The sequence below is a fragment of the Erithacus rubecula genome (genome assembly GCF_903797595.1).
Source record: "Erithacus rubecula genome assembly, chromosome: 1".
Taxonomy (NCBI): Eukaryota; Metazoa; Chordata; class Aves; order Passeriformes; family Muscicapidae; genus Erithacus; species Erithacus rubecula.
The window spans coordinates 13,832,380-13,848,078 of record NC_136658.1 but is presented as its reverse complement, the minus strand read 5'-3'; the positions used below and the strand labels follow the sequence as shown (position 1 = coordinate 13,848,078).

The window sequence follows — 15,699 nt, the reverse complement described above, 5'->3', positions numbered from 1 at the left end:
CATGCAACTTTTTGCTGCTCCCACTGTCCAACTGAAAATAAAAGTAGCTTTTGAACAGCCAAACAGAAAAGAGAGATGTTGCTAGAAAGGTCTTAGATGCTTGGACATTTTTTAGTATAAGTTTTAAAATACCTTGCTCATGATCAGTCTGTTCATTTTATGAAATGCCTAAAGTGTATCTAAAAGGGACAGCAGAGAGAGGTAAGGTTCTTTGAATATGACCTTGTTAGGGCTTCTATAAATGCCAGACTTCTAGGAAATCTTGATGGAAATGGTTGCCTTCAAGCAGCTGCCTAGTTGCTCTGCTGTGTGTAAGAGAAAGGAGGAAGATTAAAATAGGAAAAAGCAGAAACAATTCTATGGCAACTATGGAGCTTTTGAGATTAGGATAATTTTTTTTAATGCAGTACTTTGGGAATTTTATGCTACAGCTTTCAGAAAATAAAGTCCCTCTCTTGCTGATTCAGTCCTGTCCAAAAGGAAATAGGATTTAGTCTGTTCTTTGAAAAGCAAACTAAAAATGTCAGTTGGGTGTTGCACAAATAAGGATGGACACAGCCCATGTATACCAGGCACCCAAAACAAGTTTGGCCCTATTCTAGAAGCAAGATTTGGACAAGACTTCAGTGATGGTCCTTTTCTACACATGTGAAACATAAATGTGTCTTTCATTTTCAGACTGCAGTTATAAAAACCTAAACTGCTAAATTGTGTTAGAACTGAATAATTTTAGAATATTTTTGATATTTGAACGAAAGCCTAAGCCAAATTTAGGAGTAAAACTTCTTTAAGCCCATTTAAATGCAGTATGAAACATTTGTTTTCATTAAAGTGGTTGTGATCATTGCAGGTTCTACCTGTCCCTAGGTATTGTGTCTTACTACCTCTTGAATCTAAAACTGGAGCTCTTGAGGGTAGGTGGTCTCTAGGAATGGAGTATATTTCTAAATATATACACACTAGGAGTGAACTGTCTGAAATCTCCATGAGGGAGAAAAAGTTGCTTCTCAAATGGATTTCTCTTTGGGATCATTTTAACAATTTGGTTTTTGTTTGGGTGGAAAAATCTTTATCTGCTCTTCATGCCAGCCATTGTTGATTCTCACATCACCTAGGAAAGTGGTGGATCAGGAAAGCCTGGTGAGAGATGGCAGTGGAGGGCAAGAAAAACACTGATTTTATTTATTTACTTTCATTGGCTTCATTACTCTTGATGTTCTGAATGTAACACTTTATGTGTGTTCTTTTTATCTCCCCTATTTAAAACCCAGCTTTGGGTTTGAAGGCATACAGGTTGAAATTCACTTCCATTTATTATACAGAAAACATCTCTGGTAGTAGATCTATTAGGGAGTCTAAACATAAACTGAATAGACAAGTGAGGAAGAGCATAGAAGGGTTAAGTGATGATGTGAGCAGAAACTGAGCTAAAAATTTGAGCTGTTATAAATGGAGAAAAGTATATAGCTCCAAGGTGTTTTAAGACTTGAAATGTTACTAATGTTTCTAATAGTTACCTGGATAGGTTGTATTAAAATAAAGCTGAGAGTTAACTGAAGCTTACACTTTATAGGTGCATGCCTAATTAAATTGTATGTTTTATCTGTAGTAATAAAACATGAGACTCATCTGAGTTAGCAGAGTTTTAAAGTTTGAAGGTCTGAACCATCTCCAGCATCTCTGTGCAGGGCTGTTTGGTATAGGAGTCATAACAGCCATTCAGGAAAAGTGCCATTCTCTGAACTCTTCCATTTGCAGCTAGAAAGCTGTCCTGCTCATCATGCTGGTGTTGTATTAAACAAGTAAACAAAGCAGCTTCCTGTTCTGGAAATAAATGAACCTATGAACTCAAAAGAAAATTCTGATCATCAGAGAACACTCAGCTTTGCATGTGATTTAAATTTAAAAGCAGCAGCATAGGATAATACTACAAAACTAGTCCTTCAAGTCATGCAGAAGGACATACCACAGTTTCCTGTTGATGTTGGAGAACAGAGGAGGACACTTGTACATAAGGCAGTATTACTTGATAAACCCTTAAAAATCACCTGCACTGTTCTCACAGTGCTTGCTTCTAGTCTTTGTTGACAGTGAATAATCTCTCATATTTCTACCTGCTACAACACACTAGTAAATTCTTTATTTCAGATGTAACCCCAGAAAATGCCTGATTCAGTACGTCCTGTATGTTCTACTGCTTCAGTTTTGTCTACGGAGGAACTGAATTTGCTTGATGTGTTGCTTTTAGCCTATGATTTTACAAACTGAATGTCCAGACCTTTGCAAGTAAAGCTGATGAACCAATTGGTCACTTCTCCCTTATCATATCACAGCACCTGAACCTTACTCTTTCTGAAAACTAAAAGGGCTTCAATCTAGTTCCACTCAAACCAGTGCAGAAACCCCTCCAGCAGGTTGGCTAATGAGGTTGTCTCCATTTTGCAAGGGGATTTTGCTCTGCAAGCATTCCAGTGGCACTGCTGTGTTTGAGGAGACTGGCAAGTTGTGTGCAGTGTCACTATTGAGCTTGCCCTGTGCATTGGAGGAGCCTGAGCTGGCAGACATCTGCCACACCATGTCTACCAGTCCTTGCTGCAGCTCAGGCAGAGAGAAAGGTTTAAAATCTGCAGGAAAGGCTTAAAACCAAAGCATCCTCTGGCTGGTGATTATATCATGTGGCTGCCAGTGCTGTGCCTGTCCAGGCTGCATGGCAGAGAGCTGGCATGCACCAAGATATCTCAATATTTAGAAGAGAATGCAGTTTGGCCTTGTTTTGCTTGTGCATAGACAAGTCAGCACTTGTGAGCAGATTCAGCTCACTGTCCATCTATCCTGGCAGATGACTGTGATGCATCTCTCAAGCTCTGGCAACAGCAACTCTATGAAACTTTTAAGATAGAATCAAACATAGTGACTTAGCCAAACTTGTGTGTATTGTGTCCAGGAATGATCTGGACAAAACTGAAACATATCTGTTGAAATTTGGCACAAAATTTATTTGCAGTATTTTGTCTATGAAAATTCAGAGGGATTTTCATGTTCATATCTGTTGAGGTCCAAGATGATTTGTAGAGAAAAGTGATCTGAAATTATATAATCTAATTTTCTCAAGTGTTTGCTGTATTTTGGCTGTTCTTTGATTGAGCTGGGAGAGAAGAAGTAAAGACATTTGTTTGTTTTTATTGATATCTTATAATGAATTTTCCAAATAAATGGATTTTCAGTACTCATTTAGCTGCTGTGTTCCCTAGAAGCCAATGGAGCCAAGAAAAACCTCTGCAGAAAGAAATCAGTACCTGCATCCTGGAGATCATCATTGATTTGCAATGGTATTGATTTGTGCTCCTCACAGGACAGAACACATCTATCATACAGATAAACAATCTGGTCTTTAAAATACTGCTTGTAGGTGTGAAAGATTGCTGAAGATTGTTTTGGAAAGCTTGGACAAACATCTCTAGCTGAAATATGTGCCTAAAGTCTCTAAAATACAAGTTTCTGTTGCCTAACAAACAATGTTTACTGCATTTTGCATAGATATGCAAAAACACATAACGCTTTACCTTTGTAATACTGAGTGGAAATGTAGCTTTCTGTTCTAAGGGTATTAGCCTCAACTAAACAAAACCAAAAAGTGACTTTTAAAAAAACATTTATTAACAAGCAATACTTTGCACAATCATTCCCAAGAAAAATAGCATTATACTGGTGGAAAGGAAGTCATGAGTCATTCAAGGCTTGGTCCTTGACTGGAAATTCTCTTGGAGCAATGATAGTATTCTTTCTTCTCTCTATAACAGCACCCTAATTTGCATTTGAGACTGCAATATATACCTGTAATAATGCATTGCATGCAGATTTATTGGGCAAATTCACATCTGGGTTTTATTTTTCTCTGTTTATTTTGCACCCCAGGAGAAGAGAGGAAGCAAAGCTTATTTTGTTATTACGCCTGATCAGCCTGCCTGTTTTCTCTGGCTGTGTGATGAAAGGGAGAGTGGAGGATGTTGTATGCTTTAACTTTAGCAAGTCCTTTGTTACCATTTCCTGCAGTATTCTGGCTGCCAGAGAATTGGTGAGATCTGGATTAAGTGGACAATAAGATGAGTGGAAATTTGGCTGGACCCCTGGGCTCACAGGCTGGCAATCAGTACAAGGTCCAGCTGGCAGTGGATAACCAGTGGCATTCCTCAGGGATGGACACCATAGACAAGACTGTTAATGGCTTTATTTACAATCTGGACAGTTCCACTGGCTCTGTAGGGTTATTTTTCATCTGGGGACTCACAAAATAGGTTTGAACTTAAGCACATGTCTGACACTGAATACCCTCACTCTCCTTGCTTGTAAGGAGCATTCACAGTGCTTGACAGACTCTGTGGATTCAAAATTATGCCAAAATTATTTTTGCTTTTATATATTCTTCATATATATTTGTAGCTCTGTAGACTATTGTTGTATAGTTATATAGTTCCTATAACTTCAGTCTATTAGATGAAACACATTCTTAGGCCCCAATCCTATTCTTGCTTTTTCTGGGAACTAAGAATGAGCCACTCTTCCAAGACACTTTCTCATAAAGCAAATATAGCTAGTAGCAAGAAAGGGGTGCTCCAGAAGAGGCAGAACCAAGGGAGGAAATTATTTCTTTACCTGTGCTTCTAATTGAGGATTCTTGTCAATTATGCTAACTTGCTAACCTCATGGAAGTGCCAAAGCCCTGTATCACAGAAAGTGGGCATTTTTCCATACTTGCCCCTGGAAACCTCCAATTAAATATTAGCTTTTATATTACTTCCTATATTATCTCAAAAGTGTATTGTTTTATTTCTAGATTTCTAAGGCATCAAAAACACACTGAATTCATCTGTTTCATAGCAGGAAGAAGTGGTGTTGGACTGGGTCAGAAAACTGTGACCTAAGTTGGTAATATTCCTGTTAGCTGATTTACTACTCCTGGGTCTGCCTATTACATGTAAAACCAATCAGTAAACAATGGTATTTTCTCTTTATGCTGAACAGGTAAGAGCAGAGAGGGTGGATAGCCTTTGGGTCACTAGGACTCTGCCTACTCTTTACCTGTCCATAACAGAACTGAAAATTAACATCACTTAAATTAAACAAAACTAAAGTCAGAGTTGAGTGCTCCTTTAAGATGCTCCTTTCAGATACAACAGAATTTAACTCATTTTGACTCTATTGTTACAGGAAAGCTACTGCTTGTCATACAACAGTTAAATATTGTTGAACAATATGCAGGCAAACAACTGATTGGTAACTGAAGTAGCAGCAACATGGATTTACTGGGGAGATTATTAAGGTGTGGCAAATATGTTGAGATTGTATGTAATTTAGTTCAGAGAACAGCTCATGGTAAGTGCAAATATTATTGAAGTACTTTTCTGGTGCAAGCACAACTTTGCCAGGGTATTTTAAAGTGTAGCTCAGAAAAATGACAACAGTGTACAACATGGCAAATTGCACTTCAAACCTGCTCAGTTCACAGATGATAAAACAGCTTTTTGAGATTGGCTGTACAATAGATTTGAGCTTGAACTACTAAAAGTGATTAGATATAGATTAGGTATAGATATTTAAGGCTAAGACATCAAGTTATATAGTACTGCCATGGGTTTTGCACATGTAACTCAGTTAGGTCAGTGGGTGTGTAAGACTGACACTTGTACATCAACAGCTACAAAGCCATGGTTTCAGATGATTCTACAGGAGTGAGCTACTATTTACTGCACTTGTGGGCCATCAATGTACTTACTCTGTTTTGATATCCTTTCCAATTTCAGTTTATACATGGCAAAGAAGAATAAGTACACTTGAATCACGAAATAGCATCTCACCTTCTGATTTCAATTCACTTGACTCTTGTGTACCAAGGATCTAAATTATATGCAAAGAGAAAGTAAACATCTCAGCATATTGCAGAATCACATTGTCCTTGACAGCTGCTGCCAAGAAACCACCAACACTTCTCATCATAGATCAAAGAATGGTTTGGGTTGGAAGGAACCTTAAAGACCATAAAATTCCAATTACCCTGCCTTGAGACCAGGTTACTCCAAGCCCCATCCGACCTGGCCTTGAACACTTCCAGGGACAGGACATCCACAGCTTAGCATCCATCTGAAGGAAATTATGTGTGCCATACCTGATAGCATCTAAGTCCTCTACAAGCCAGTTAAGTAATGCATAGTGCAACAATTCTTTCAGTAAGCTCTATTTACCTGGCCACTTCTTTCTAGTTTCCTATTTTAGCATATGTACATTTTTTTAAAGAAGCATGACTGGGGCCATTCTTCTTTTCCTTAAGACATTATTTATATGATCAGGTTGAGGTTTTTTTTATTTGAGTAATTTCTTGTGGAAGCAGAAAATTAATAATCACCTTCAAAAAGAATGCTCATCAGAACCTGATGGAGTAAAATGCATCCTGACCATTCACAAGCCTCCAACAGATTCCACAACTCTACTGCTGTCCCTTATAACCTTAAAAAATCCAACAAAGCAAAAAAAACACAAACAAAAACAGCAGAGAGAAAAATAAGAGACTGACATCCAGAGATTCTCATTCTGAACACTGGACTTCTGATGTATTTTGAAGTTGGTAATTCATTAAGTGTGCCATTCTGGCCCTGGAACATAAGAATTATGAAACATTAACATCCTCTAGAAATATTTATCATTCACTGACAGGAACAATGCAATATACCCATTTCTAGAATATCCTAAAAGTTCATTTTCCACTTCAACACTCAACCACAGCAGAGTTAATAGTACAGGTGATGCTGCCTTAATTTAGTATTTGCCAAATAGACAAAGATCTATAACCAGACTGGATAAAGGAACTTCTACCCACGACTTCCATTTGTCAGGTCAGTAACTGATGAGTTTTCAGCTGGATTTTGAATTGATGCTGAATGCTCTCCAGGATCATTCCACTCAAAATGCTGATCTGAATACATCCAGTATTTATAAGCCATGCAACTTAAAATCAGGAAAGAGTTCCTTATAGAAGTTTTTAAAATGTTGCATTTGTTTTATTAGCTGTAGGAGTTTGGGGGACATTTATTGTATTGTTGTATTTTTACAAGCTTGGAGGGAGGGGATTCAACTGCTTCTCCTCCTGCACTCAGTTCCAACACAGTTCACGATTGCTTTTTCTAACCCGTAGCTCCTCCCATGGTTTGCTTGCCCTAGAAAGATTATTAGATAGTCTGGAGAGTCTTCCCCCAGTGGCAGGAGTTACCACACCTCTAGGGGAAGTAGCTTAGGGTCTGTAGGTGGAGGAAACCTTCCCCTGAGGGGGTGCCAGTGAAACCATCCCAGAGCCTTTCCCTGTTTCCTACAGGGGTCGCGTAGCAGCTGAGCCTGTCTGTGTGCGGGTGCTGCCATGTGCTGCTGCTGCCAAGGCATGTGCAGCCCGTCTGGCACTTTTCCATTCAAAATCAAATACCAGATTCGAGAAATAAAACTAAACCATGTCGAGCATTATTATTTCAAAATTAAATTGGTTCCTCACAGATAGTGAGCAGATGCTGTTCTTTTCAATGGGTGTATTCAAGTGCATGGAGCTGTGCATTTTCTTATATGCTTTCCTGGATCAAAACCCTGAGATGGTATTCTTTTGATCGACCTGGTGATCTCCTATTTGTCTTCAGTCTTCCACACCAAGATTATTGCTGATGATTTGCTCTATGGTGTCTCAACAACCAGAAATGTTGTAGTGTATCTTTGGATGCTGTACAAATGCAAAAGTGGCAAAACAAAGGTACTCCATAGTGCTTTATGTTGGCATTTTCATTTGTATTAGCAAAACCTCATTCTTTTTGTGAACTGTGTACATTTTGATTTACTTTTAAATGCCCAGCTTTTAACATCACAGCAAAATATTTTTTCCAAAGTTAGATCCAGCTGACTGAAGGTGGGAAGCCATTCAAAGCACTGAATTCAAAAGATTCATTATGAAATGTATTCAGGCTTCTTGGCTTGTTTCTGTTTCTCTGTTCACTTTACTTGCTTCACTGTGAACTCAGTCTGTCCTAAAGAAAAAAATAGAATCATGCTTAATCATGATATCTCAGTAACAGTGAGAGATAACATCTTCTGTTTATTATGCCTGTGAAAATGTCTGGGTCAACAGGACTGCCAGGGCCAATAAAAATCATGTGGCACTACTAATTTATTGGCATGAATCTATCATATCTTTCTGTGATGTTTACTGTCTGATGTCAACATTATCTTCCTTTGATTTCAACTCTCTGTATGTGCTTGGGCATCTATTGGTAATGGATATTTCATTTGTTGTGTTTATGCCTTAAGGCTTTTTTTTTTGTTTGGGAGGGAGAAGGGTTTGTTTTGTTTTTTGTTTTTGATTTTTAGGAAACTAAGGTACAAAGTGGTCTTCAAATATGGTGTTCTGAAAAAGGAAAGGTCTGATCAGGTTGATAAACTTCTTTTCATTTTGAATATTGAGATTTGTGTGGACTTGAGCCTAAAACTATATACCCTGATATTTTCTTACTTGAAAAAACTATGTTTAGACGTCAATACTTCAGACAGGGTTGTGTTTTTTTGTTTTTTATTTTTAAAAAAGATCTTGGATCTCCTGCTATGATGACACAGAGTTCCTTATAGTACAAAATATAATCAGCTACTTTCAATTATTATACTGTATAACAGTATGACTTAATTCCTAACACAATTTACTTAAATTGTACATTTTGGCAAGAGATTGAAAGCGCAGAGCTTCTCTTAAATTCCACCCTGAAACAATAACAGATTGTACTGTAGATCTAGCTATGCAGTAGTTCCCATCTCTGCTCATAACTTACTGCACATTATAGGAGACATTATGAAAGAATGCCCAGGAAAAGACTGGAAAGCTCTTTATGATATGACAGGCATCAATAAACTACTTGATTTGTAATGGAGAGGTTTACATAGCACTACTTCCTAGTCATCATTGGTCAGTAAATACACCCACTTATTCCAGTGACACTTCTGAGAGGAAACAATCTTTAGTGAAAGATGCCTTTTTCTTCTTGTCTGCTGTCCTTTTATACTATTTTGCTTTAGATAAGTGACAAACATAAAATGTGATCATTTCTGCAAGTTGCAAATTGTATAAGCACTGTGGGGATCTTAGGAATCATTTGTGTGTGTGAATTAGCTACTGGTTGCTATAGAGTAATGAAGTCAGGTAAAAGAAATTCTCTTTGCTCTTGGAATAAAAAAATCTCCATTAACAAATTTGGAGCAGCTCCTGAGATCTGTCTCTCCTGCCTAAACACAGGGGTAGTCATGCAGTAGAATGCTCTGAGAATGAAGCAGGACCACAGACTTCTACTCCAACCTTGTTGTCTTGGTTTGAAAGACAGGTGTCTGCTAAGGAAGGCAAGACCCTCACTTGAAATAGAAAATATAAACCCTCTCCCTCCAAATTATTATAATTTTGAAATTTAGGAGCTCTCAGACAAATATATAGGAATAGGAAAAAGAGTTCTTTACTAGGAAAATTAAAATAAAAATGCAGTAATAAACCAAAATACTGACAGAGTCAGAATAGAACCTGAAACCCTGTCAGTCAGTCAGGGTGTTGGCAGCAGTCCCATTAAATGGTGGCTGCATCCTCCTGCAGTGGCAGATGTGGTTCAGCTGGAGCAGTGCTCCTGTAGAAGGATGAAGTTTTCCTCTGAAGGTCCAGGGGTGATGTAGAAGGATCTGGTTTTCCTCTGGGAATCCAGTGGGAAAAGACTGCCTTGGTGTCCAAAATCTCAGTTTTTATCTAGGTAGGAAAGGCTTGGCTCCTCCCCCTGGCTGGAGCATCTCCCAGTGGGATGATGTAATTTTATCAGTCATGCAGTGGGACTGAATGGGCCAGCAGCAGATGATATCTTCCTGGAGGGAGGATGGTCTGTGGAAAAGATAAAGAACACTGCCTCATCTGGTTTTAACAGATGGTGATAGAATACACACTGCTGGTTACATCTTGCATTGCTACCTGAGACACTTGAGGAGCACTGAGGCAACTTTTAAGATATATTGGGTTCAAGGACAAATTCTTGAACTTGACAAAATATTCTGTGGAAAGTCAGCCTCAAAACTGCATCAATATTAATATCTCACCCTCATACTTCCTTATCACTGGAGGAAGTTGTCTTTTCTGGATTTTGACTAGAATAGTTTCTATCTGACTTAGGTCAACTTCAGACTGATCACAGGGGAAAAATATTCCACATTAAGGACTAGGTGTGAGGCTTTCTGTAGTTTGGTATTAGATATGAATTACTAGCAATAAGCTTGAAGCATTAGTGGCTCTCTCTCTTTTAATACATTTTTTTTACAACATGTAAAAAACAAAGCAAAAAAATTCCCACCCATGACAAAACAAGCTTCATTCTGAAGACTGTGATTTTTTAATTAGCTTTACTGATTTTCTGAGACCATAAATACAGCCCAGGATGCTCAGAAGGTGGGATCATAAGTTCTGAGTGCCATGGGAAGATAAGCTTATCATGTTAGTACTACTTCCTCTTTTCTTGACTTCCTGATTTTTAAAAAGACCTATTTAAAGAAAAGAAAAATCAAATAACACAGGATGTGCCACTTGGGTTGGCAGATTGGTAAAGGATATATTTAAATCTAAATTGGATAATATAACAAAGTACATCAATGACTTCAAACCTTTAATCAAAAAAAAGTCTTAAAATATACTAGACTTTAATGACTTTGAATAAACTTCTTCCTACTTAGCAAGAGCAGTGTCCCATAGGTCCTCCTTTCCACACTGCAATGGTGCCCAGAACTGAGCCTTCAAGACTTCAAGGGCTGAGTTTGCTGCTGAAGGTCCTGGCCTTTTATATCAGCTTGTCTTCTAGCCCACTAGATACCTTGTCCATAGGAGTGCACAATGGAGCAAGAGAGCCAAACAACCCTTCAGTCAGTAAAGCTCTCTGGAAGTGCAGTGAGGTCAGAAAGATGCAAAGGAACCAAAACTGAGCAGGCCTAAAATACCAAAAACTATTCCCAGATCTTGCCATGAACTTTGTTAACTTCTGCAGTAGTCAGGCTGTGAGTGTACAAAGTACTAAAGTAGGGCTGTTGGAGGTACCCCAGCAGCCACTCTCTAGTCGGTAGGGTTATTCATGTATGAAATATTGATTATTGTAAATGTTGGGCTGGTTCAGAGCCAACAGATTGTCACAAAGGGCTGCTCCTTCACAGAAAGAGAAGAAAAGGCCTGCTGAGGGAAAATAGGAAGTAGATTTCTACTTCTACTAAATTTGGAAAACTATATTTTTGATGGTGTTAGCTGGTACATTTATTTCTTTTAGCAGTGGTTGACTGCTTGGGACTCAGTCCTCATCTTCCCACTAGAAGCGTGAAATACCATTACTAAGGAGTTGGTGGTGTCTAATGACATGAGAAAGCCTGGATCTGTGTCACCTGAGGCAATGGAGCTCTTCCCCATCCATTCCTGCCATAAATTAAAGCAATAAATATTAAACTTTGTCTGACATTTTCTTGTGTTTTTGTTTTCTAGTATAGTAGCTATATTTAACTTCAACTTTTAAAATTAAAAGCCTGATCTTTTCTGTCCCTATTTCTGCTAACAGTCCCTATTCATTTACATAGATATACAGATGGAAAGCTATTTTCAGAAGTGTTCAGCATTGGCTTATATTCTGTAGAAGTCAGCAGTAAAACTCCTACTGATTTTTACTTGGGAGTAGAACTATGTCAACCCTGAACAGTTTTGAAAAGCACAATTTAAGCATCATTTTAACTAAATGCTGCCCAGATACAATCCTGAAGAGATGAATTAAAAACATTTATTTAAAGATGTCACCATATTTTCAGTCCATGTTTTCTGCTTAATGTTTGCACAAGGACAGAGAATAAGTCAAATATTTCCTATAGATCCCACTGCTTAATTCAAGCTGCTGCTGTGACATGTTTACCTGAAATGCATTGGAAGCATACCAGCTTTTCACACTCTTGCTGCTTTACATAACTTCTTTTTTTTTTTTTCATTTTTTTCTTTTTTTTTGAGAGCAGGAATCTGAAAATATGTAGATAATTTCTGTTTGAGCTTGAGCAGGGTATGATGAGCTAAAACAGTATGTGATGCAGTTCTGCAAGATGATGGTAATTCTCATTTATATCTATATATCTATATTCTATTTCTATATCTCTATGTACATAGATGTGTATTTTGGTAATTCAAGCATACTGGTTTTTAACACCTCTTTCCTACCAGATGCCAGTGTGAAGAGTGAGTTCCAGGATAACTTAAGCCTTGGTTGAGTTCTATGATGAGCAATTTAAGCATAGTTTGAGATGACTGCACAAAGTTCACCAAAGTAGATGTTGGGTGGTTTAAATGGATGTGGAATTACACCAGAGGATCTTCAATATTTCTTGATGTGAACTGGTGATTGTAGGATTGTTGCCTTCAAATCCTGTGTGGTGTCTGCTTTTGTTGATCACAGTGAGACAGGGACCAGCATGTGTGCATGTAAAAAGAGCAATAAATGACCTGGGTTATTAAATGTTTATCATAGAGCCAGTGATGGGTCAGTCAGTTTAGAATCAAACCAATGCTTCTGCAATCCAGCATCTCACATGATTAATGGGAGTCCAGGCTGTTTTTCCCATGTAGACATATAGAGATATCAATGACTACCTCAACAGATATAGAAAATAGACCACAGTGAGTGTATCATGTTATATATATTTATATAAGTGCTTATTATATATATATTTAATATTGTTAGGTATAGAAATAATTTCTGGGTATAGATATGATATTTAAGTGCCAGGAGGAGGAGGAAGGAATAGTTACTTTAACAGTGTGACAGTAACAGCTGTGCTACATTTGCTGTAAGAAGCATAACCAGTCAAATAGAACAACTTCGATATTGCACCTACTAATGTTGAATTTATCTGCTTAATTTCATTCTTTTGTTTTTAATTTGAGACTTTAGAGGCTGAACATCAGTATTTATATCTGTTTATTGGTTTTAATATATTTAGGTTTATAGCCATAGTTTAGTAGGCATCATGTACAGCTATTATGGTAGAAATATTTGTATATTGTACTCAGAGATGCTGCTAATATTTCATTAATTTTCTCAGCCATAAGAATTTCTCTGTTTCATTTTTCTCCAAAAACATAATTTATATGAGTTTTCTTGAATGCACTGTGTTCCAAACGCTGAAAAAATCACAGATACATTTGCAACCTCAGTTGTGCTATATAACCTTCTGATAATTTACAAAAAATGTGGTGGTTTGTTTTCTTTTTAATTTTAAAAAATCTAGAGGCTCAGTTTGGGGCAATAAGTGCACGTGCAAAATATATCAGGTGAGGTATTTGAAATAATCTTGGTGATTTCGGAGTCTGTTGGCTTTAAATGAAATGAAGCCAACTTCAAAGAAATTGCTTTTCAAAATAGAACTTGGTGATATTTAACTGGATGTTGGGTTTTACAGCTCGATCTGGCTTGCTCTGTGATTCTGTAGTGCAGTAGCTCACAATAAACTGCACCTAGAGCTCGTTGCCAGGGAGGTCTATCTGTGCTATACAGCAATAGGCTTTCATAAGCAGGTGTCAGAATATGTTGCCTCTACAGCATCATATTGATATTTTGAAAAAAGGGGATGATTCTTCAAATGTCTGACATGACACTGATCCTCATTAACTCTGCATAATTCCATGCTAATATAAAAGCAGCTGCATCACTTATAATACTTCACTAGTAGCTTGCTAAAAATGCAAAGAATAATGTCAGCATCTCTGTTACAATGAATATCTTGACATTCCCACTGCTGGGTGCCTGAAGGAACACACCTTGAGCTGCACAGGTGCTGGGTGCTGGTGTCCTGCCCTGTTGGCCACTGAGGCTGAATGCAGAGTGTGTACAAGCCCTCTGCACCCTGTGAGAGCAGGATTTGATGACAGGAGCCTGACCTCAGCTTACCAGTCTGCAGATTCTACTTTTAGGGCCTTTTTTTGGTGGAACCAACTTTGTGCCTAGCATTTGTCTCACAAATCCCACCAAGCAACAAGGAAATTTGAGCTATTCTCCTATCTTTAATATGTTTTTGTGTCTCTGCTATAAGTCAAAGAACAGTATGTCCAATTATTTGGTGTGTAAAGGAATGAGGCAGATGCATGCCAAATCAGCTTGAACAAATATTTCAAAACCCTTGTGCTGAGAGAAATTGCAGGGTGATTACAAAACACAGAGGCTCTAAGGATGGCACTGTTTTTGTATACAGAACAGACTGTTGTTCTTCACTGCAACTTCCCTTCCCCCCTTCTTCCACCCAAAGCTATCCATTACAAAGCTCCTGCAGTCACTGATTTATGTGCTTGTGATCAAACTTTCCCATTTCTAATACTGTGAGTGTTTTACAAAATATGGTTGTGATTTCCAGATGTCTGTTCCTGTGCTGTTGTGCAGCTTCTTTGTTATGCTCCTGGCCTCAGCAATGATTTCAGTCTTACCATGAGACTCTACAGAAATTATTCTCTTAGAAGAGTTCATTTACATTTTGATGATCACCTAATCTGCATTGCTGCACTATGCACTATTCTTTGTGGTAACAGCCTGTGATACCAAAATCCTGATAGCTACCCTACAGCCAATATTTGAGGGGCCCATGAGATTATATGAGTCCTTGTCCAAGAACAGTATCAACTGTCTCACCAAGCAATCTCATCTGTACTTTCTAATATGTGCATATTAGACCAGGCACATTATTTTGAGCACCAGCTAATAGATGAGAAAATGCCTCATGTTCCATATTTGCATGTGAATTTCTGAGTACACTGAGTCAGCTTGCCTGGCAAATGTTAATGATGGCTGTGAAGAGGGTCCATAGAAGGACTCAGCAAATGATGTAATATTCTGAGGCTTCTTTCTCCTCCTCTTCCTTCTCTCTTCCAATATTTTATTTTGCAAAATAAATTTGCTTCTGTTTGATAACCATGGGAGGCATTTTCAATCTCTATGTCAAAATACAGCAAGCCAACAAGAAGCAGTACTTTTAATTTCAAACAAGTATGTTTCTTTTATTTTCAGGTCTACCACTTGGCTTGAACTATAGATCTTAAGAAAAAAAACCTATCAAAATTGTAATACAAATGTAGGGAGAATTTTTTTTTTCCACTTGGTTTCCCCTTTAATAAGAACCTCACACATACAAACAATGAATTTGTCATTTTATCATGTAAAAGTCTCAGGCTTCACTTCCTCTGAAGAGTCTCTGTTGACCTCTTCACAGCTTTCAGAAAACTACTATTTTTTTTCCTTCACAGGCATTTGAGGAAAGGCTAAACCATGTGATGAGCTAAGTCTGCTGTAGGGAGGTTGAAGAATGGGAATTCTTTTTTTACAATTCCTTGACAAACAGATTCTCTGTATTCTGCTACTGTTCTTGAAATTATTGTATATTGAAATCACTATTGCAATCTAGCTGGATCTTTCAAAACTGAATCAAGCATTGTATTTCTAGAACCAGGTGGGAGGATGGGTCTGAGCAACCCAGCCTGCTGTGTTAGCAGTTAAGGAGGTGTTTTATGGTCTGAGATATGATGGTGCAAGAATCAAAATGGCAGTGTGTTCTCTCCTTCTGTACAAATGTCTTCAGTTAACTGAACTCAGAATCTGAGAAATG

At 37.9% G+C, this 15,699-nt stretch overlaps 1 protein-coding gene and 1 long non-coding RNA gene across 3 annotated transcripts in view; both read left to right on the top strand.

Moving 5' to 3' along the window:
• Positions 1-15,699, top strand: part of ATP5PF (ATP synthase peripheral stalk subunit F6) — a 282,601-nt gene that overhangs the window by 25,979 nt on the left and 240,923 nt on the right. The window lies entirely within an intron of this gene.
• LOC306806659 lies at positions 855-4,045 on the top strand. The gene is made up of 2 exons (XR_013775517.1): positions 855-914; positions 3,252-4,045. It is a non-coding gene; the product is annotated as an uncharacterized lncRNA (long non-coding RNA).